The 23,389-nt window shown below is 37.4% G+C and overlaps 1 protein-coding gene across 6 annotated transcripts in view; it reads right to left on the reverse strand.

Annotated features, from left to right (window-relative positions):
- The window catches only part of LOC147583279 (uncharacterized), a 401,534-nt gene that overhangs the window by 80,317 nt on the left and 297,828 nt on the right, over positions 1 to 23,389 (reverse strand). For all 6 annotated transcript variants that reach the window (XR_015248033.1, XR_015248034.1, XR_015248031.1 and 3 more), the window contains 2 exons: positions 8,521 to 8,633; positions 7,906 to 7,964 (listed from right to left, as the gene is read on the reverse strand). The gene's annotated coding sequence lies outside the window, so the exon portion shown is untranslated. The remainder of the gene's footprint in view (positions 1 to 7,905; positions 7,965 to 8,520; positions 8,634 to 23,389) is intronic.

Below are 23,389 nucleotides of genomic sequence, written 5' to 3' on the forward strand. Positions count from 1 at the left end.
TCAGGAGCACAACAGGGATGCCCACTCTCACCGCAGGTGTTTAACATAGTGTTGGAAGTTCTAGCATCAGCAATCAGACAACAAAAGGAAATCAAAGGCATCCAAATTGGCAAAGATGAAGTCAAGCTTTCGCTTTTTGCAGATGACATGATATTATACATGGAAAATCCGATAGACTCCACCAAAAGTCTGCTAGAACTGATACATGAATTCAGCAAAGTTGCAGGATACAAAATCAATGTACAGAAATCAGTTGCATTCTTATACACTAACAATGAAGTAACAGAAAGACAAATAAAGAAACTGATCCCATTCACAATTGCACCAAGAAGCATAAAATACCTAGGAATAAATCTAACCAAAGATGTAAAAGATCTGTATGCTGAAAACTATAGGAAGCTTATGAAGGCAATTGAAGAAGATACAAAGAAATGGAAAGACATTCCCTGCTCATGGATTGGAAGAATAAATATTGTCAAAATGTCAATACTACCCAAAGCTATCTACACATTCAATGCATTCCCAATCAAAATTGCACCAGCATTCTTCTCGAAACTAGAACAAGCAATCCTAAAATTCATATGGAACCACAAAAGGCCCCAAATAGCCAAAGTAATTTTGAAGAAGAAGACCAGAGCAGGAGGCATCACAATCCAGACTTTAGCCTCTACTACAAAGCTGTCCTCATCAAGATAGCATGGTATTGGCACAAAAACAGACACATAGACCAATGGAATAGAATAGAAACCCCAAAACTAGACCCACAAACATATGGCCAACTCATCTTTGACAAAGCAGGAAAGAACATCCAATGGAAAAAAGACAGTCTCTTTAACAAATGGTGCTGGGAGAACTGGACAGCAACATGCAGAAGGTTGAAACTAGACCACTTTCTCACACCATTGACAAAAATAAACTCCAAATGGATAAAGGACCTGAATGAGAGACAGGAAACCATCAAAACCTTAGAGGAGAAAGCAGGAAAAGACCTCTCTGACCTCAGCCGTAGCAATCTCTTACTCGACACATCCCCAAAGGCAAGGGAATTAAAAGCAAAAGTGAACTACTGGGACCTTATGAAGATAAAAAGCTTCTGCACAGCAAAGGAAACAACCAACAAAACTAAAAGGCAACCAACGGAATGGGAAAAGATATTTGCAAATGACATATCGGACAAAGGACTAGTATCCAAAATCTATAAAGAGCTCACCAAACTCCACACCCGAAAAACAAATAACCCAGTGAAGAAATGGGCAGAAAACATGAATAGACACTTCTCTAAAGAAGACATCCGGATGGCCAACAGGCACATGAAAAGATGTTCAGCGTCGCTCCTTATCAGGGAAATACAAATCAAAACCACACTCAGGTATCACGTCACGCCAGTCAGAGTGGCCAAAATGAACAAATCAGGAGACTATAGATGCTGGAGAGGATGTGGAGAAACGGGAACCCTCTTGCACTGTTGGTGGGAATGCAAATTGGTGCAGCCGCTCTGGAAAGCAGTGTGGAGGTTCCTCAGAAAATTAAAAATAGACCTACCCTATGACCCAGCAATAGCACTGCTAGGAATTTATCCAAGGGACACAGGAGTACTGATGCATAGGGGCACTTGTACCCCAATGTTCATAGCAGCACTCTCACCAATAGCCAAATTATGGAAAGAGCCTAAATGTCCATCAACTGATGAATGGATAAAGAAATTGTGGTTTGTATACACAATGGAATACTACGTGGCAATGAGAAAAAATTAAATATGGCCTTTTGTAGCAACGTGGATGGGACTGGAGAGTGTGATGCTAAGTGAAATAAGCCATACAGAGAAAGACAGATACCATATGGTTTCACTCTTATGTGGATCCTGAGAAACTTAACAGGAACCCATGGGGGAGGGGAAGGAAAAAAAAAAAAAGAGGTTAGAGTGGGAGAGAGCCAAAGCATAAGAGACTGTTGAGAACTGAGAACAAACTAAGGGTTGATGGGGGGTGGGAGGGAGGAGAGGGTGGGTGATGGGTATTGAGGAGGGCACCTTTTGGGATGAGCACTGGGTGTTGTATGGAAACCAATTTGGCAATAAATTTTATATACTAAAAACAAAAAATAAAAAAAATTAAAAAAAATTAAAAAAAAAAAAGAAAACTTATGAAGAAACCTATAAACACTAATTCAGATGTGTAACAGAAGAATTTAATAAAAACATTATTTTGGGGTGGAAAGACTGAGTATTTTAAAGTAGCTCTTTTTGGGAGTGTCTGGGTGGCTCAGTTGGTTAAGCATCCAACTCTTGAGTTTGGCTCTGGTCACAATCTCACAGCTGGTGGGTTCAAGCCCCATATCTGGCTCTGCATTGGCAGTGTGGAGCCTGCCTGGGATTCTCTCTCTCTCCCTCTTTCTCTGCCCCTCCCCTGCTCATGCTCCCTCTCTCTCTCTCTCAAAATAAATAAACTTAAAAAAATAAAAGTAAAGTAGCTCTTTTTTACTCTACCTATAATCCAGGATGAATCTGGATTATGATTTGTAACTGTGCCCCTCCTTATTGAACAACAGGAATTTGGTGTGTGAATTTACATTGGTTAATTTGACTGAACCTATTTATCTTTTATGTGGGGAAGGAGTGGTGTGTGTGTGTGTGTGTGTGTGTGTGTGTGTGTGTGTGTTCTAGAAATGTATTTGAAATTGGCATATAGACAAATAGAGAATTACGGATACTTAGACTAACAAACATACTTGATAGTAAACATAAAGTAATTACACAGAAAAAATAGCTAAGTTCATGAAAGAATCGTGGTATCCATATTTCTACCCAAAGAAATGTTCATATTTTAAATCTGAAATCCCACTAAGGAAAGAATGTTAATTTTTAGCTTATTTTCCAACCTGTCAATCATTAAATATGGCCACTTATTCATGGGCAATTTCCATTGTACCTTCCATCTCATTCAGAAACTATTAGGTTAGATTATTCTTAGTTTTTTGTGCCCTTTTGTTCTGCTATTGGGGGTTTGGGCAGATAAGAATCGATGGGATCTAAGAACATTAAATTCTTAGTTGAAGAACCTCCCATCTAATTATCAGGTTATACTCCAGACACAATGCCATTACTGATGGAGATTTGATGAGGGTTGGGAATTAGAGCAAAAAATAAATAAAGTTAAGAACAATTAGGGAATTATTGCAAATTGCTCGAACATACAGAGTATACAGTGTATGTCTAGAACAAGACTTGTTTTTTACTCCCCTGCCCCTCACAGCTTCCCTTCACCAACTCCTGTGATTGAAAAATATCAGAATGTCAAAAGTCCCTTGTAACCATACGGAACCCTGAAGCGCTGCCTCATATCACTGTTATTGCTCTCAAGTGTTTCTGCTAGATCTCCAAATCCCCACACACTGTCTGCTTGGTGTAGAGCCACTGGGGGAGGCTAACTAGTCTTGCTGCACTCCAGTTTGTCCCAGTCCTCATTTCAGAATAAAGCCAATGTGCTCTCACTATTCATTTTTTTATCTTGATGAAGTGACATGTGGATTTGTTTACAGAAAAAAAAATGAAAACAAAACAGAGACAAATAAATAAAATGGGAGTGTTATTCACCTAAACATCTTCTTGCAGATACAGATAGACTCAAGTGAATCTATTGGTTAGTTAAGTCCTTGCTGGTAATATCCCTTGACTGAAAAGCTAATTCTTTCATAACTAAGAATATTTAAGCTCCCTTTGTTTGGAGAGAGAATATAATGTAAAATGTAAATATAATGTAAAAATATACCAGAGCCAAGTCCCCTTTTTCATGGTGATCTAAGTAGTCCCTGATATAGATAAGATGTCTCTCCCACCCACCCATCCATTCAGAAAGACAAGGCATTCATTCACTCATTCAACAAACATTTACTGGACAGGTACTAGGGCCAAACACTGCAAACTCAGTCGTGATCAAAAAAGACAAAAATTCATGTCCATGGACTTGTACACTCCCGTGGGGAGAGACAGACAATAAACAAAATCAACAGATAAGCCATTCTCTGGCTCTACATTAGCCTACTTCAACCACAGTGTTCCTTGAGGCCGCAAAGTTTATGGTGTCTACTGACTTTGGGCTGGTTGGGATCTTGTTTCTAATAATTTTCTCTGCTACTTTTCCTTCTAGCTGGTGTTCCCTGCTCCAAGCGTTTTTCTTTGCTACTACATCCAATTCCAGAAATGTCTGCGATTTAATGAGTTTCTGCTAAAAACAGTACTACCCCCAGCAAGGCCCATTAAATACACAGAGGTGCAGTGACTGGAAAAGAACCATTGTTTATTATATTTCAAGAAGAAATAAGCCGGGGATGTACATTATTTATAAAATGTTTATGATGTCATCTAACACTAACATAAATACAGACTGACAAAATATGATAAACATGGCAGCTGTTTCCTCTACCATTTTATTTTATTTTATTTTTTTTTTTTTTTTTTTTATTTATTTTTGGGACAGAGAGAGACAGAGCATGAACGGGGGAGGGGCAGAGAGAGAGGGAGACACAGAATCGGAAACAGGCTCCAGGCTCTGAGCCATCAACCCAGAGCCTGACGCGGGGCTCGAACTCACGGACCGCGAGATCGTGACCTGGCTGAAGTCGGACGCTTAACCGACTGCGCCACCCAGGCGCCCCTCCTCTACCATTTTAGTGTTTGACTCTTATTTCAGAGTTCAGGTTTTCATATTTTCATTCTTAAACCTTTTATGCTACTGACTGGGCTAGTAATATGTTAATTAATCTTCATGCAAGATCTCATTACATAGCCAGTTAAATACAATGAATCATACATTCAAGATGTAAAAAGATAACACATATTTTTGAAACAACTTTGTTAGAAATGAAAGTTATAAAACTTTATTGGGCTCTGCAAATAAATTTGGCGGGTGTGAATGCTCTAAGTCTGAACTCAAAAAGCTAAATTTCTAATTTGGTTTTCTTTGAAGTAATGGAGCTTCTGTCTATTTTAACACCTCTGGTGTTAAGATAAGTCTTTGTGGATTCAGAGATTAAGTAAACATTGATTTGGAAGTATTTGTACTTCATCTTTTTGATAAGTGTGTTTTAAGAACAATAAAGAGGGGCACCTGAGTGGCTCAGTAGGTTAAGCGTCCAACTTCAGCTCAGGTTATGATCTCACGGTTCGTGAGTCTGAGTCCCACGTCAGGCTCTGTGCTGACAGCTCAGAGCCTGGAGCCTGCTTTGGATTCTGTGTCTCCCTCTCTCTCTGTCCCTCCCCCACTAACACTGTCTCGCTCTGTTTCTCAAAAATAAATAAATGTAAAAAAAAAATAAGAGATTTATTTGTCACGTAGGAGTGAAAATATTACGAATGCCCTTACTGCTTTGGTATTTCATTAAAGGCAGTGTATCTATGGCAGATGAAGCCTGAAAAGAGAAGGAATGGACAAAGTCTATTGAGCAACAGATAGTAGGGCAGGGAGGGGAGCAGAAGGGACATGACAGATCCTCCCTTTATCTTTTCCTAATAGACGAGGTATTTAGGAAAATCAAAACAGCCATATACGTAAGAGACTGTCTATTTAAAAAAAAATCATTGATGGGACTCCTGGGTGGCTGAGATGGTTAAGCGTTGGCTTGAGCTCAGGTCATGATCTCATAGTTTGTGAGTTCAAGCTCCACCTCGGGCTCTGTGCTGTCAGCGTGGAGTCTGTTTCAGATCCTCTGTCTCCCTCTCTCTCTGCATCTCCCCTGCACTCTCTCTTTCAAAAATAAATAAACATTTAAAAAAAGAAATAAAAAATTCATTGATTATGGTATTTTTAATAGTTCTATTGTGAAGGGCAATCATTTTTCAGATTATAATTCTGTACTAAGAACTCTGCTTTACTGAAAATATGGGCTTGTCATAACATGTTAATTATAAATTTATCCTGACTATAAAATTAAACATGTTATTGATTTATGATAGAGAAGGTATTAATAATGACCAATAAACTATTCAGGAGTCGGAAATGGGACAGTAAATGTCATTGTAAAGAATAAATTTGTGCAAACTTCTCTCTCTTTTCTGGGACACTAACCTTCAAAACACAGTAAGAGGTGATGTAAGTCGGCACTACCCACTGTGCTGCCCATGACTATTAACTACAGGTCCACAACAGGATAGGGGAGGAGCTGAGAGGATGGGTTTCTAAACTTTTATAGTTATTTGGTAGAGTAAGATTCTATCTGTTTAATCTAATGAGAACTATGGACCCATATTATTTATTTTGTATATTTCATTTTTCTACTAATTTATTTTACAAAAGTATCTCTCTGAAGCATACAGAAATCAAAAATAAAGAAAAAGAAGAAAAAGGACATGCCTTCACCAAACTTAGAAAACAAACAGAAAAACACCAATCAAACAAAAAGAACAGGTGTGGGGCAACAGAGGTTGGGCTTTGTTTTCTTTTACTTGCAAAGGGAATTTTTTGGACAAAAATTCTATCACAGAGGTGAAGACAACTTTTTGGAGGATTTTTTTTTAATTTGTTTCCTCCTCTCCAGTCCCCGTTTTCCTTCATTGTTGGTAACTCGCTCTAGCATTGATTTGATTGGGTCAAATATATTGCTTTCATAAGCTTCGACAAGGCACACTTTTTTTTCATTTTATTTTAATTTGTCAATAACCTCAACAACTGTCCTTTAATTTTCTCACATATGCACATACTTCTAACAGAAGTTTAGGACTTAACCAGAGTCAGTTTGAGATCCTTGGTGTTACAGTAGGTAATTGGTTGCTTATCTCTCTTTTTCACTCCTGCCATAGATTTATCCATACTCGGTGAGTGTCAGTGGCAAAATGTGGCTGGTCTTTGTCAAGCTTTCTTTTCATAGGCTCTTGGTGGCTTAGAATTGGAACTAATGGAAAAATTCTTACAATCAAGAGACTATACTCCCACCACTATCACATCAGCTTAGCGACAGAAGCAAACAGTCATGTATGTTTAGTTTTTCCCTCTTCTGCAGCTTGTGTATTACCACAGCTGTCTGTACACGATAAGTATATTGAGGGAGCAAAGAAAAACAACAAGTAAGGAAGGCTAAATATTTTCAACCCCATGAAATAATCAAGTGCTTTACCTACTGAGCAAATTCCTGTTGTAGAAAGCACAAGTGAAAGGTAAAGTCTGAAGGACAACTAAGAAAAACACCCTGAGAGAGCAGATCCTAATATGTGAAAATTCGGTGAGAAAAAAATCTACCTATCATTTTTTCCGCACCCTGCTTAAAAAAAGTTATTGATTGGTTTTATTCCTTTTATTTTGTTTTATAACCTGTTTTTGTTTTTTATTTTTATGTATTTTTTCAAGTTTTTATTTCAATTCCAGTCAGTTAACATACAGTGTTATATTAGTTTCAAGTGTACAATATAGGGATTCAACAATTCCATACATCACTCAGTGCTTATCATGACAAGTACACTCCTTAATCCCATCATTTATTTCTCCCTTCCCCCCAGCAACCTCCTCTCTGGTAACCATCAGTTTGTTCTCTATAGTTAAGGGTCTGTTTCTTGCTTTGTCTCTCTCTCTCTCTCTCTCTCTCTCTCTCTCTCTCTCTCTCTCTGTTTTTCCCCCCTTTGCTTGTTTGGTTTCTTAAATCATTGGCTTTACTCTTGAGCAGAGATAAAATTACAGGAGCTTTCAAAAGGCAATTCTTTAGTATTGGCAATAAAGCAGACTGAACTGCTGATACTCGCAACAACATGGACGAATCTCAGAAACATTATGCAGAGTGAAAGAAGCCAGACACAAAAGAGGGTACACAGATTGGATTCACTTATATGAACTTCTACCAGAAAAACAAAACTTATCTTAATAGTAAAAACCCAGCATGAGGATTACATCCTGAGTGTGAGGGGTAGAAGTGCTGACTTACCACAGAATTTTCTGGAGTCCTTATAATATTCAGTATCTTGATAGGAGTTTGGATCGCACCTGTGTATGCATTTGTCAAACCTCATCAAATGGTACACTTGAGATATATGCATTTCCCTATATAGAAAATGTTATATATGTATGTATATTAAAAATAGCAACATAACAAGTATAGAACCCATTGATTATATACATTAATTAAGTTAGAATTAAGTGTACAAATGTCTATAACTCCTTTTGAAATTCCATTTAAAAACTGAGACAGGTAGGTAGAGATTAGGGTAGATGGACAGTTATGCAAATATCCATAGATAAGCAAATATAGAAAAATATTAATTGTAGAATCTGAATCTACATGAGGACTATGGGTGTTCACCACACAATCCTTTCAACCTTCCTGTATGTTTGAAATTTTTTCATAATAAAAGTTTTATTGGGAGAAAAGCAATTTTGGCCTCTCTGAGCCTGAATGTATCTCTCCAAAACTCTGTCAGGTGCTTTGAAATGGTCCCCATTAAGTACTACAAGATCATTTTCCAGTATCTTTCACTTGAAATGAAAACTCAGATGGGATGCAAAAAAATACTGAGAAGAAGAAACCCCATGATTCATATACCTGGTACTGGCAGTATTTCATTTAATTCTTGAAAGAAATTCTTAAATTCGGTATTGTTTTGAGTGCCAAGATCATGTTTTTTAGTAACAACACCCTCTTAAGTTCCATGGTCACTTAAAAGAAAACAGAAATTAATGTTTCACACAATGCTATAGATTTTATTGATGTCTTGATGCCTTTAGGGGTAATGGGGGAAAAATTTTTTTTTAATTCTAAAGCTCGCAAATAAACATTCTGAAGAATCATTTAAAAAGAGAAAAAATACCTTTCTCATACCATTCTCATAAGAATGCAATCCCTTCTCTTTGACAGGGAATACCTTAGAAGACCCTTTTCTGTCTTCTGGTGAGCCTCAGCAATGTATGGCACTTAAGTCAATATCTTGGTGCCTGATATCACAGTCAAGCCAAATATTAATCTTTAAGATACAAGAATTACAATCGTACAATGTCTTTCCTCTGTTTATACCTCAGACCCTGGAGAAGTGCAAGTGCAACTAGCTCCAAGCAAAGGAGCAAAACGAATGGAAGGAATGATGTTCCATGAAAAACAACAATTTGGTTTGGGAGATAAAATGTTGGCTGAAGCTCATAAAAATGGGGTAGAGAACAGATTCTGAAGTTCATAGCTCTCCAAGTTGGGTATCTAGAAAGGCATGCAGTCTTCCAACTTAAGCTCATAAATAGCTATCATACAGAAATTTACAAAGAAATCACAGTTTAGAAAACATTCTTAGAACCACACAGCTAGCATAGGGAACCAGAGTTCAAACATTGAATGGTTTTCCTCTGCACCAAGTTATGATCTATACCATGTGAACTGGTTTACTAGATCAGGACCCAGATACGTTGCTAAAAACTAAGCACTGAGGACAATAGCAGCTCTCATCTGAAAAGAGAACAATATTGGCATGTGAAACCCTACCAGGAGATGGTAGGACTGGATGGAGTGTCAGGAGAGTCAAGAACACAGAAAGAAAACATCAGACAAGGTGTAAAGACCGTAAAAAGGAAAAGACAAAGTAAACTTCATCCATTTCCCAGTTACATATTATTCTAACTGGTTATTTCCATAGCAGAGATAGGATCAACATTAACCACAGTTTGTCCAGCACAGTTCTGGTTTATTCCTTTGGTCCCCTGGATTATAAATTTCATGGATACCCTATTTAGAAAGCAGAGATTTATACTGACAAGTGATTCATTAGAAAAAAAAAGAGGGGGGCTTATGAGAAGGGGCCTTTTTAAGTCAAATGTAATTGTAATTAAACTGTAGCCCATAGTATTTTGTGTAGCTATCTTTTTAGTAACCCTGCTGTAGACTCATTGGCTTATTACTTCTTAGAGAATCAATCCAATCAGGATGATGTTTTATGGGGAAGCTTTGAGCTCACAGAAATGTTGTTCTTCTTTCAAAAAGTGGTCTCTCTGGTCTAGGCATATTGCCCAGATTCTCAGGTAATTTTTCCCCAACTGTCACACTTTCATTATTATATAATGTCTATTTCATGTTCAATATGAATTTTTATTTATGCTTTCAAATATGATATAAAATCTGCTTAAAGAATAGGAAACCATCATCTCTGGTTCTTAAATTTCAGTCCTCAATTTACCTTGTACTTATCTCTTATTTTACTTATGTGGTGAAATAAATACAATGATTTAAAGATGAAATAGACTGAAGAAAATCTCATTTAACTTCCTGCAAAACCAAGATAAAGGTTCTAAGTTTGTTGAGCTATTACATAGTGACAATTTATTACAAGCCATTTATTTATACTTTGTCAAACTGCTACAAAGATGTGTGTTATCTGCATCATGCAAACGGATTGCCTTGGTAGAGTTCAAAATAAATTGATTGTGCAAGCCATGTCACTGATAAGACTGATAGACAGAGGAAGGGAATGTGGGTGTGTATCCCCCTAAAGGATCTTTGTAAGAATTGGAGCCTCTCTTGTATACATCACAGCATTAACTAACTATATAACCTTGGACATATCATCACAAGCCTCTAGACGTCAGTTTCCTCATTTGCATAATTAAGATGTTAGGTTTGAGATCTTTTCCAGCTTGGGCACCTGGATGGCACAGCCAGTTGAGCATGTGACTTTGGCTCAGGTCATGATCTCACCACTCATGGTTTCAAACCCCATGTCGGGCTTTGCATCAACAGCGCGGAGCCTGGTTCAGATTCTATGTCTCCCTCTCTCTCCACCTCTCCCTTGCTGGCACTCTCTCACTCTCCAAAATGAATAAACACTTGTAAAAATTTTTTTAAAAAGACCTTTCCACCTGTGAAACAATGTAATATTTGGATCACAATTTGAAAAAAATCATTCACATGTCTTATGCCTTTTGAATCTTGAACAAAAAATATATATAACTTAAGGACACACTGAATGCTTAGTGTGCATCAAACATTGTGCCAGTACTTTCCTTATGTTGTAGCATTTGATATTTAAACTAACCCTGTGAAGAAGCTGAGGAGGGATCACATGCCTGAGGGTAAGATACTAAAGCAAAAAATAGAACAAATATTTAGAAAATCACCCAACACCACAGAATTAGGAAGTGGCGGCACCAAGCATCAAGGCCAGGCCTCTTAATTCCAAACCCAACGTTACTAATCAAAAGCATATCCTGCTTCCTTTCCCTCTAATTCCGATGCAGGCGTGTGGAGTTGGCATTCTGAAGAAAAGCTATCTGTTGCTCTGACAGTAAGTAACTAAATAAACTCTGACAAGACTTTTCCCGGGACCACGGTTTCCTCATTTTTAAGTGACAGACTCAGTAAGATGGCTTCCAAGACCTAACCTTCTGTGGCGATTATTTGACTGCATACCATGTCTAATCTCAAGTCCTTTCTTTTCTGATGCCAATAAAAACAGGACTTAAGTTACATAATTCACCTCACTATTGCAATGACCTGAGCAAACAAGTGGTGGTAGTTCAGAACTGGTTTTTTTATAGTGAAGATGGAGAAGAGCGAAGAAATTTGAAAGACATTTTGGAAAAACAAGGTCTACAGACTTCAGTTACAGACTGGCCATAAAGCATGAGAGAAATTGGAAGAGGAAGGACCCTTTGATTTCTGGCTTTTATAAAAGGCTGATGCCATGTAATTCACAGTTGGCCAAGAGCATTTGATAAAGGGACAAGAGTATTTAGTATAGATCTAATTTTCAATTTCATAGTTAAACATTTGCATCTGACATAAGATTTGCTGCTGGTCCTTCCCAGTGAGAGAACAGTGAAATAGGAAAGAAAAGGTGTCTTAGTCCTTTCTCGTCGTTCTATAAATATGATTATATAGATAGATATAGATCACATTTATATTTCAAAGATCCACAATCAGAGCCCTATGCACATGGTTCCCGTGTTCAGTCTGGATTCTCTCTACAGCACAGCCATCTTTACGTGCTGAGTATGTTTTTGGGGTTTGGCATAGACTCACTCCCAGACTGTCATTAAAAAAACGGAACTAAAATTTCACTGATGATAGGCGCTTATAGGTGCTTTTCTTCTCTTTCACAGAGCTCAGTCTAAATGTTTCAGATTTTAGGTCATAATCTTAAATCTATTTTCATGGGATTATATTCTCTTGAGGAATATGCAAGAGGAATAAGATGATTGTCCCTCTAGGACTCAAAAACAGAAAAAAAAACCTCATAATAAATAATACTGGCAAAAGCCTTCTCTATTTCAAAATTTCTCCATAAAATCCCCCATGAACATTTTTCTTCAAATCCATTCTCTTACTACATCCTTTATTTGGGCCAGGCATAATATGATAATTAATATTCAAACTTGGCAGCTGCTTAGGAAGGAAGGAGGATTTCACTCTGTAATTCTACAGCTGTTATAATTGCTGCTACAGCAGTTCACTATTCCTGATTTTCAGCAAAATAAAGATTCAATACATAGATCATTGTCTCTTAGTTCTCAAATGTCATTTTTGATGGCGTCTAGAGAATATTTTTGAATTATACTTTTTAGAAGTTGCTAACGGGCAGAACCTAGTGGTTTATGATTCTCTTTTTTATAATAGCCAAGGGAGCATTAATACCAGTAGTAGGAAACAGCACATAATGTTAACACACACAGTGTCATTGATATAGATACATTTTCCAAGTGTATATAATTTATATCATCTTTATTTATTGCAATATTCAAGTATACTTTTATTATTAATCTTTCTGACTTAATATATTAAGATCAATATATATTTATAAATATGAATTTATTATAAAAATGAAAATTATATCATTATAGTTTAAGCTAAAAAATGAGTTTTTTTCAAAGATGTACTAAAATAAACTTATACCTATTTCTGGTAGACTGCTTTTAAAGATTACTCTCAATGATCCCCACTGCCTGATGTTCATGCCCTTGTACAAGCCTCTCCTCTTGAGTATGGATTTGACCTAGAGACTTGCTCCTAATGAACAGAATACAGCAAAAGTGATGTGATGTCACTTCCATGACACCCTGGCAGCACCTTGACCAGCACAATTAACTCTTAACCTTTAGAGGTGGGACCCATGCATCAGTATTTATTTTTAAGGTCTCTTGGTAATTCTACTTGCAGCCAAAGTTGAGAAACACTACCAGAAATTTAGGACTGTGCCAAGGAAGGGCCCTTGAACCTTCTCTTTTCTCTAGTAACCATTATTCCTTTAGTGATCTCACCAGAGAGTTTCACTGGTTTAAATACTATGCAGGCACCTAAGACTCATTATCTATATATCTGTATTTCCAGCATGGATTTCTCCTTGAAATCCAGACCTCTATAGCCAACTACCAACTCAATTGCATACTATTCCAAATAAGCATTTTAAAACTGTGCTCTTGACCTTACCCCCCAATTTTTTCCACCATTAACTTCCCCTCAGTAATTGACAACCCCACCCTTCAAATACTTGAGGAAGGAAATGTGTATCTCACATATACTCAGCAAATCTGTAGGTTCTATTTTGAAAATATATCCAGAATTCAACCTTCTCCTGATTCTGCGGCTTCAGGCTCCCCTAGGGATTCTTGGATCTCTCCCATAATCCCCCCTCCCAAAACTTAAATGTGAAGACTATAATCCAGCAATTCTACTCATAAGTGTCTACCCTAAAAACATACCTGTGTATGTGTACATATACTTACAAAGATGTTTACTGCAGCTTTGTTAACAGTGAAACATTTAAAATAAAACTGGTACACTTATTCCTGGGGGGAAAAAGGAGAGGTGCCTGGGTGGCTTAGTCAGTTGCGTGTCTGACTTCAGCACAGGTCATGATCTCAGAATTCATGAGTTCGAACCCCACATCCAGCTGTGTGCTGACAGCTCAGAGCCTGGAGCCTGCCTTGGATTCTATGTCTCCCTCTCTCTGCCCCTCCCCCACTCGTTCTCTCTCTCTCTCTCTCTCTCTCTCTCTCTCTCTCTCTCTTTCTCTCTGTCTCTTTCTCTCCCTCTCTCTCCCTCTCTCTCTCTCTCTCTCTCAGTCTCTGTCTCTTAAGCTACTACTACCCGGGTCCAAGCTGCTGTTATATATCACCTGATATATAGCAAAAGCCTCTTAAGTGCCCCATTGCTTCCTTTCTTTCTCTTTACACTCTATGATCCACACTGCAACCAGAGCAATCCTTTTAAAATATGTTAAATCATTTCACTTGTGAGATCAATGGTTCCTACTCTCACTAAGAATAAAACTCAAAATCATTACAGTGATGTAAAAGAACTTACAAGATCTACTTTTCCCAACCATGACCTCCCGGGCTTCATCTTCTATAACCTAAGTCCAGCCACCCTGGCCAACTTGGCATTTACCACACACTCCAGGTTTACTGCCACCTCATGGCCTTTGCTATGATCATACTGCCTGAAACATCCTTCAGAAATCTGTGTGTGCATTTCCTTATTGTACTCTTATTCTTTATTTTTTTAAAGTTTATTTTGAAAGAGAGAGAGAGAGAGAGAGAGAGAGAAGGGGTTGGGGAGGGGCAGAGAGAGAAAGAGAGAGAATCCCAAGCACGCTCTGCCCTGTTAGCATGAAACCCGATGTGGGGCTCAAACTCACGAACTATGAGATCATGACCATGAAACCAAGAGGTTGATGCTTAACCGACTGGACCACCCAGGAACCCCTCCTTATTGTTTTCCAATCTCTGCTTAAATGCCACCTTCTTAGTGAAGACTTTCCAGACCCTCTTTAAAACTGCAAACCCCCTCCATATCACCCTTTCTTATTTACTTTTTCTTTATAGTCCTTATCACTATTTAAACATGTATACACACATACAAACACAAACAGATATGTATGTATATATACACACTGTTGGGGAGGAATAATTTTTTCTTCTATTCTTGAGGTTCTTTTGGTTGGTCTAAAAATTAAACTGACACAAAACAGGTTAACCTGAAAAAAATTACTTAGTTGTGTACTTTTGGGGAATCCACTTAAATACAAGAGATGCCAAAGACAGGCAAGATGAGGTATGTATGTTATTCTGGACATACATAAGAGGTGGAGTCTGGGGTTTCAAAGAGAAAGAAGAAAATTCATAGGAAGATGAAAGAGTAAACGTTTGGTAAAGGAATATTTGTTGGGCCATTCAGAAACAATAGGACATAGGACTTTGATCAAACAGGCCTTGCTAGGTTCCTTCCTATCTATCATATCTGTTCATATTATACTGTAGTTATCTATACTGTAGTTATCTATAGCTCCCACCTTGGAGAAGTTCCTCTGTCTAAATACTTGTGGGCAGTTAGGTGAGAAGGCAAAAAAATTAAAAAATTAAAAAAAAAAGAAAAAGGAAAGGAAAGGAAAGGAAAAAAAATTCTTGAGTCTTCTTTTATTTAAAAATAATCAGCCTAAAATAATCCACAAGCCAAAGAGGCATATTTTGGGATGGCAAATTTTGCTCTCCTATAACATACATACAGACATACACATCAATATTATTGTCTGCCTCTGTCCATAAGAATGTAGAAATCCAGAAGAGATTTCTGCCTGCTTTGTTCACTGTCAGTTTGGTTCACAAGAATAGTGTTTGGCACACAGTAAGCACTTTATTAATAATATTTGCTGTATATTTAGTGACAAATCTTGTTTGCTTCGGGAAAAAAAATGTGATAAACATAATTTTACTATTTCCTAATGAATGGCAACTACATAAACTTGGGGGGAAAGGTATTTTACAATTTAGAGATAGATTTTATTACATTTTACTTAGAACCATTCATGAATTTTTAATAAGTCTTTCCTTTGAGACTGTGGCCATAAACTGTGGGACAACTTTCCATTCTCGTGGATGTACTATATTATATTCCTCCGCCACAGATTACATTGCTAGGGCCATCCATGGAGCCAGGCATTAAAATAAATCTATATAAATGTTTAATTACAGCCAGCTTCCCATTCCTGTCTTGTGAAGTACAAGTTTTTGTACAGTGAAGAAAAATGACAACAGCCACACACTTTATTATTAATCACCATTGATTCTTTTAGGTTCCTGACTTGTCAGTAACATCGTTTTTCAACCTGATATGGTTGTACTCCAAGTAACTAAGCCATCACCTTAAAACCCAGTTATTTTTCAAGGTTATAATCTTTTTAAAATTTGTTTAATGTTATTTATTTTTGAGCGAGAGAGAGAGAGAGAGAGAGAGAGAGAGCAGGGGAGGGGCAGAGAGAGAGGGAGATACAGAATCCAAAGCAGGGTCCATGCTCTGAGCTGTCAGCACAGAGCCCAACTCAGAGCCTGAACCCACGAACCATGAGATCATGACCTAAGCCGAAGTCAGAAGCTTAACCGACTGACCCACCTAGGCACCCCAAGGTTATAATCTTTAAAAATTAACTATTTAAAATTCTGCCAAGCTATCCACTAAGTCAAGAGGATATGTTTCTTATTCATTTAAATGTTATTTCTTACTCTGTAATGTTTAATAAGGATATAAGTCCTTTTTTGTCTGAAAAGCCAGTTTTGTGATAGAATATTGTTGTCAAAAATCCATTTTAACACATAGTTAAGTGGTGGTTTGCACTGATAGATTAAAGTTTTCCAAGATAAATTATTCTGAATAAAAGAGGTTGACAGAATGATTGCATCTTTGCAAAGAGACAAAGAGAACTCATTTATAATATAATGATTACAATTTAGGTAATGCTTAATATATGCCAGGAACTTCATACAGATTTACTCATAAAACCCATGCAATATCTGGAGATGAATCGTATTATCCCACCTTATAATAACAAAAAACAAGGCTTGCCAAGATCATATATCCTATATGATATCAAGGTTTCAACAAGTTTTCTTTCCAAAACTGCTTTCCCTTAGTCACTATGTTAATTTCATTGCCAAATTCAACAAATAATTCAAAAACAGCTAAGGACAGACTTGGTTACTCAAACTAAAATGTATGACTGTATTGTTATTAGAATGATTTAGACCAAAAAGTTCCCCACTCATTAAAATATTTTGAGTCTCTGTATAATTGAAGGTGCCACAATCTAAGCAAATCAGCAATGAACTTGGGCACCATTTCAAATCAACTACTTTGGTACCATGCAAAAGGCAGAGGCTCTCCATTTGTGGTGACAATGTCCTCACCACAGCTTTCAAATCCTAGATATGATTTTTAACAGACAGAATTCTGATGCCACTTCCTGCTAGTATCTTCCTTGGTACCTCTCTCACCTATTTCTGTCTCACTCAAACATTTATGAGGCCAGAGTCAGCTGTAGTAGCAACGAAGAATTGGAGTTTTGAAAGCACATCTGAAGTGGGGCTAATTTTTCCCATCACGTGTTTATCAATTAGGAGTAATAGAAAGAGGCAGGTGGGTACTTGGTTCGGCACTACAAATCTCACCTGCAAGTAGGTCCATAAATTAAAGACCCAGTTCTTACTAACAATGCAGGTTTGTGAAAGTAAAAATTTATACTGGTGGAGAAAAACAACAACAACAAAAAGAAAACCTCCTTCTAAAGGATTTCTATTAACCACAGAGATTTGTGTAGGATTGTCACTGAGCTCTAGGGGGCTTTCCCAAAGAATGCCAAGGTCTCAAAGGAGGAAGCCAGGTTCAAAACAGAAAGAAATGTGACCTGTTCAAAAGATTGGACCCCATGGCAGTGGCCAAGAATCCAGTTTTCTGATAGTGTTCAAAGAAGCATAGTGTCTCTAACCAAATGTATGGGTGCAAGATGAAGAGTCCCAAGAAGGTTTAACTGGCCTCGTCTCATGAGTTCTATAGAACAGAGTTCTTCCCCATCATATAAATTATTACAATCTATTAACAACAACAACACTAAGAAATTACTATGTATTGCCAGATATTGGACTACATGAATTATCTCATTAGAGGGGTCAAAACAGAGGTCTGAGAGAAGTATGGATAATATCCCATTTTACAGATAACAAAACCAAAAGAGCTTGTCTAAGTTTATAGAGCAAGAAAGTTATAGAGGCAGAATTTGAAATGAGGCTATCTGACTCCAGAGCTGAGTAATATACTGTATGGTAGCATATTATACTTATTCATCTTCCCATCACTAGATTCACAGCATCTGGCAATGAGCCTAGGAAGGATTCAAGAAAGATCAAGTGAACATATAAATGACAGAGGCAATATCCGGACCATAACATGTAAAGTGTCAAACCTTTATTCCTTTAAATAACTTAACTCCACTAAAGAGCAAGAAAAAAAAGGCTAAACATATACTAACATACCCAGAGACCACCTCTAAAACAGGGGTTAGCATACTTTTTCCATAAAAGGCTAGATAGTAAATGCTTTAGGCTTTGCAGGCAATACAGATTTCTGTAGCAACCACTCAGTTCTGACATTATAAGAAGCCTATGTATTATACAATACACAAATTAATGAGTGTGGTATGTCATAATAAAACTTTATTTATGGACACTAAAATTTGAATTTCATGTAATTTTCACACGTCATGAAACATTATCCTACTTTTGATTTTTTTTTCAACCGTTTTACAATGTAAAATGCATCCTCAGTGCGTGGGCCATGTATCCCAAAGCCAGGAAGCAGTCTGGAGTTGGCACACAGGCCATAGCTGGTTGGCCCCCACCTTAAATCACTTTTGCAATCGCCTTACCACTAGAAAGATTTTGAAAGACAACAGAGATATGACTCAAAATTAAGTGAGATTCACCGAAATATGCTGTGTTGTTTTGGGGTCTTTTGGGGAAGAAATGACTGACATACAGAAAGTAGAGCCATTTAAACATTGGAGTTGTGCAGATGAACAAGTCAAAGAACAATGAAGTAGTAAAAGTGAGAGGAAGAATTCTGGTCTCAGTTAACTAGCAGGAATTATGTCATTTATAAGATAATGAGAGAGGGATGCCTGGGTGGCTCAGTCGGTTGAGCGTCCGACTTTGGCTCAGGTCATGATCTCATGGTTCATGGGTTTGAGCCGCACGTCGGGCTCTATGCTAACAGCTCAGAGCCTGGAGCCTGCTTCAGATTCTATGTCTCCCTCTCTCTCTGCCCCTCCCCTGCTCATACTCTGTCTCTGTCTCTCAAAAATGAATAAACGTTAAAAAAAAAAAAAAAGATAATGAGAGAGACAAGAGGACACTGATTTTAAGCACCAGACACATTCAGAAACAGGTCAGAAAGATAACATCGGTTACCTAAGGCCTCACTACATCTCCTTCAGCCAAGATGGCAATTAAATGATCTTTTTTAGTGAGCGAATTCAAATGCTTCATGCTCAGTCATTAAAATATACCTAAATAGTTAGACTGTACATAAGAAGAGAGAATACAGATCTGGGTGTTCTATTTTTCATCTACACTGGAAGACTGAAGAAGCCTCCATTTCTGTCAAACCAGATTTCCCCCCCCCCCCCGTCCTTTCAAAAGAATTTCTGCACCCAGCCCAGACAACTGACTGGGGCCAGAGAAAACCACATAGTCATGCAGGTGGAACAGAGGCAAAACCTTTTATCCTCCCCTGGTCACATCCTTCTCCCTGTCCTCACAGAAACTACACAGAGTTCTTCACCTTTACTCAAGTGCTAACCAACCCCCTCTTCTCTCCAGCTCTCCTCTCTGCTGATGACCTTGTTTCTGTGGCACAGAGAATTTGGAGCTGTCAGGAAGAACGGCCTTCAACTTCCTGCCCTCTGAGTGACAAACATCAGGATCCCATCCTCACTCTTCCTTTCAAGTCTCAGAAGCTGAAATGTTTCTTTGCCTTGTTTCAGGCAAGTCCCTCCACCTGTGACCTCCATCCAGCTGCCCCCACCCCCATCTCATCTGGCACAAGGACTTTGTTCCATTTCTCTACCCTCTCTTCTGCATTGTCACATGTCCCCTCTTTCACTGCTCTGTCTGCACAGCTTGTAAATACACAGCTCTCTCTCGGGGTGTAAACAAATTCAGGAACCTGGATCCTGTCCATCTGGCATTGGCCTGCAACTCTGCTTGTACCTCACGGAAACTTCACATCCAGTCCTTCAGAACATGCAACTTTCTGTCCACATCCTCACCTCCCATTCACTCACAAGGCCCCCCGCAGCCCAGGCTCACCATGGCACTAAAACATCTCTGGCAAATATTCCCAAGACCCTTCCCTCCCCTGAATTAAATGCGTACTTTTATTGCTGTACTAATGGAAAATGTAAACATAATCCTCTATATGTTTAATTCCTAGGTTTAGTTATACTATTTTAAAGTTCTCATTAAATAATTCCAAACTGAAAATAAAGGTTTCATGTGGCCCTCATAAAATCTCTGATAAAACACCAAGCAATGAGAACGCGGTAAGTCCATATCCATGTTTTCAAGATAATTTCAGGTCTCAAATGACCCAAATTTGTACCCCACTAGTTTTACCATAAGAGATAGTCAATCACTCATAACACCCGTGCTTTAAACACAAATAAAGCGAACAAAATATATTATTTTCTCCCTTTTTTTGAATTCCTCATTTTTCTGTTTTTTTTTTCAGTAATGAATATAATTCATTATAAATGCAGAAAGTAAAAGTCTTTCCATACTCTGTCCTCCCCAAAACATCTATTATTATAATTGCCACTAAGCTGCCTAGACCTCCATCCATAAAGAACATATGTGTATGTATGTATGTGCAATCTGGTCAAAATTCTAATTCTCTTTGGTCTCATTTTACCCAACATCTTCTTAACATCTGACACAACTGATTCCTTCTCTTTTCTGGACACACTCACTTCTCTTATTCAACAAAATTGATTTTATACTTAAAACACCTTCTTTCCTTTAGCCCACTTCTCTTACACACCGAATTCTAACAGATTAGTTCAGGAAGTCATGTTATCTCAGCTGGACAGCTACATTCAACTTCTAACTGGTCTCTCTGCCTCTACTCTTGCCCATCTCTAATATATATTTCATATTGCTACAAACATATTTTTCCAATGAAATATGATCATGTCACTTCTCCAGCTGAAGGGCTCCAATGACTTCCTTGGATGAAACTCATACTGCCCAACACAAAATGTAAGACCATACATGATCTGACCCCCATTTAACTTGTCATCCTTAGCATTTACCAAGTCACCTTCTCACACATCAGGATTTACCAAAATGAAACTATAGTTCTTTGAACTTGCTCCTTCTACCTGGATTACCACTATCACATCCTCCCCTATCTCTACAGTCTGTTTAAGAGACAACTCACCTTTAAATACTCGGTTTAAGCAATACCATTCTGATGAATGCTTTCTTTCCCCTAAGCCTTCAGGTAAAACTCAACATGCCTGTTTTATAGTTTCTTGTATTTTTAGAAAATTTTTAAGCCTACCTGCACCTAATGAATTATAAGCTATTTGAAGGAAAAGACTGAGCCTGAGTTGTTGCTATATCCCTAACAAATTTTTTAGGGATACTTTGCTCATTTATGGAGACTATTTACTGATCATCTATAATGACTTGGATATTATTCTAGACATCTTACATTCATTATCTCATCTAATATTCACAATTACCCCATCTCTACTTTACAGAATCAAAAACCAAGGGATGATATAGTCTAAATAACTTAACCAATGTTACGCAGCTAGTAAATGTGGAGCCAGAATTCAATTATGGCCATGGTAGTGTGGTTTCTTCTCCCACAAAGTAGCTCTGACTTAGCATTTGATACTGTTATTATTTATTCTGTCCTATGTGATTTATCCCCAATTTATGCCCCATCCTCAATAAGAGACAATGGATCCTACTCCCTTCTTTGGGCTTGAGAGAACACTCAATATACAATCAATACAATATAATATACAATATTATGCATTATACAATATATTGTATATTACATGTATATTATATGTATAATGCATAATATACAATATTATGCATTATACAATATATTGTATATTATATGTATTTTATATATGTATATATAAAAAGAAATTTTTACCACATCTGCCTACATAGAAATCAAGAGAGATGAATACTTCCTTTATAAATCCAAGATCGTAGGTTGCCATATTCTAGCTATAATTCCATTGTTCTACATATGTCCTGGTTTGGTTCTAATTTGTCCATTATTATTTTATCGGAAGAGCGGCTAAGTTGCTGGTAGATGAAATATTTCTGTTAAGTTCATGTCATAACTTTGAACACTTTGAAGTTTGGATGTAGAGTAACTGAAGCTACAGAAATCTATCTTTACAAACTTCCTGGTGGTTGACTGATATTTACTAAATATAATTCCTCTAAAATTATATATTATCTCACCACTCTTGCTGTGCCATTAAATCATTCGTAAGATTGCCTGTACATGTACAGACCTTGGACCCTAATACTCCAGCATGGACATTGAATGTATTTACATTTATAGTATCAAAAAAAGGTATAGAAAGTATTTATATTTGCAAATGGGAATTAAATAGAGAATTGCTCATTTCCAATAATGTGCAATATCAATGTGCCAAAAGAACACCAATTATTAACTAAGTATAAAATATATTCTGAGGGGCGCCTAGGTGGCTCAGTCAGTTGAGCGTCCGACTTTGGCTCAGTTCATGATCTCGCTGTCTGTGAGTTCAAGCCCCACATCGGGCTCTGTGCTGACAACTCAGAGCCTGGAGCCTGCTTCGGATTCTGTGTCTCCCTCTCTCTCTGCCCCTCCCACGCTCATGCTCTCTCTCTGTGTCAAAAATAAATAAACATTAATAAATAAATAAATAAATAAATAAATAAATAAATAAATAAAATATACTCTGAGTTGAGCATTAAAACAATCCACTTTATTCATAAATATAAAGTAATTTTCTTTAAAATATAAAATTAAAAGGAAATTAGCAACTGTTCTTTTATTTATAAGAAAGAAGTTAACTGTGTTGTGTGTAAATAAAAAGTTTAAGACATAGTGTAAACACTGCAGTGTAAAGAGGGAAAATGCTACCAGAAGACACAGTGGATCTGATCAGGGCTTACAAAAAAAACATAGTTGTTTATATGTAACTTTATCTCTTAGCCTCAGGGGTAACCGTTTCATTCTGGAGAGGCAATATACTTTGCCAGAAAAATCTGTTTTCCATTATTGATCTAAAGGAATCATTAAAAATTCCATATCCTTAAAAAATGTGCTTCCACATTCACTGAATAGTTTCTAATGTACATTTGACTTGTTGCCCAATACATTACACACACAACAATGACTATCACATGCCTACTAAGTATCTGGAATTTCTAAACCAATGCTTCTGTGTATTTCTAATTACGTCATTTTTTTTTTTCCTTTGATATTGACTGAATGTCGTCTCAACAGAAGACAACACAGTCAAAATGCCCTTGCAGTTAAAGCACTGGGGTCAAAATACCTGCTATGATCAACCACTGTGCAAGGGCTAAAG

Source organism: Puma concolor, chromosome A2, assembly GCF_028749965.1.
Source record: "Puma concolor isolate L17-30 chromosome A2, mPumCon1.1.hap2, whole genome shotgun sequence".
NCBI classification, from domain to species: domain Eukaryota; kingdom Metazoa; phylum Chordata; class Mammalia; order Carnivora; family Felidae; genus Puma; species Puma concolor.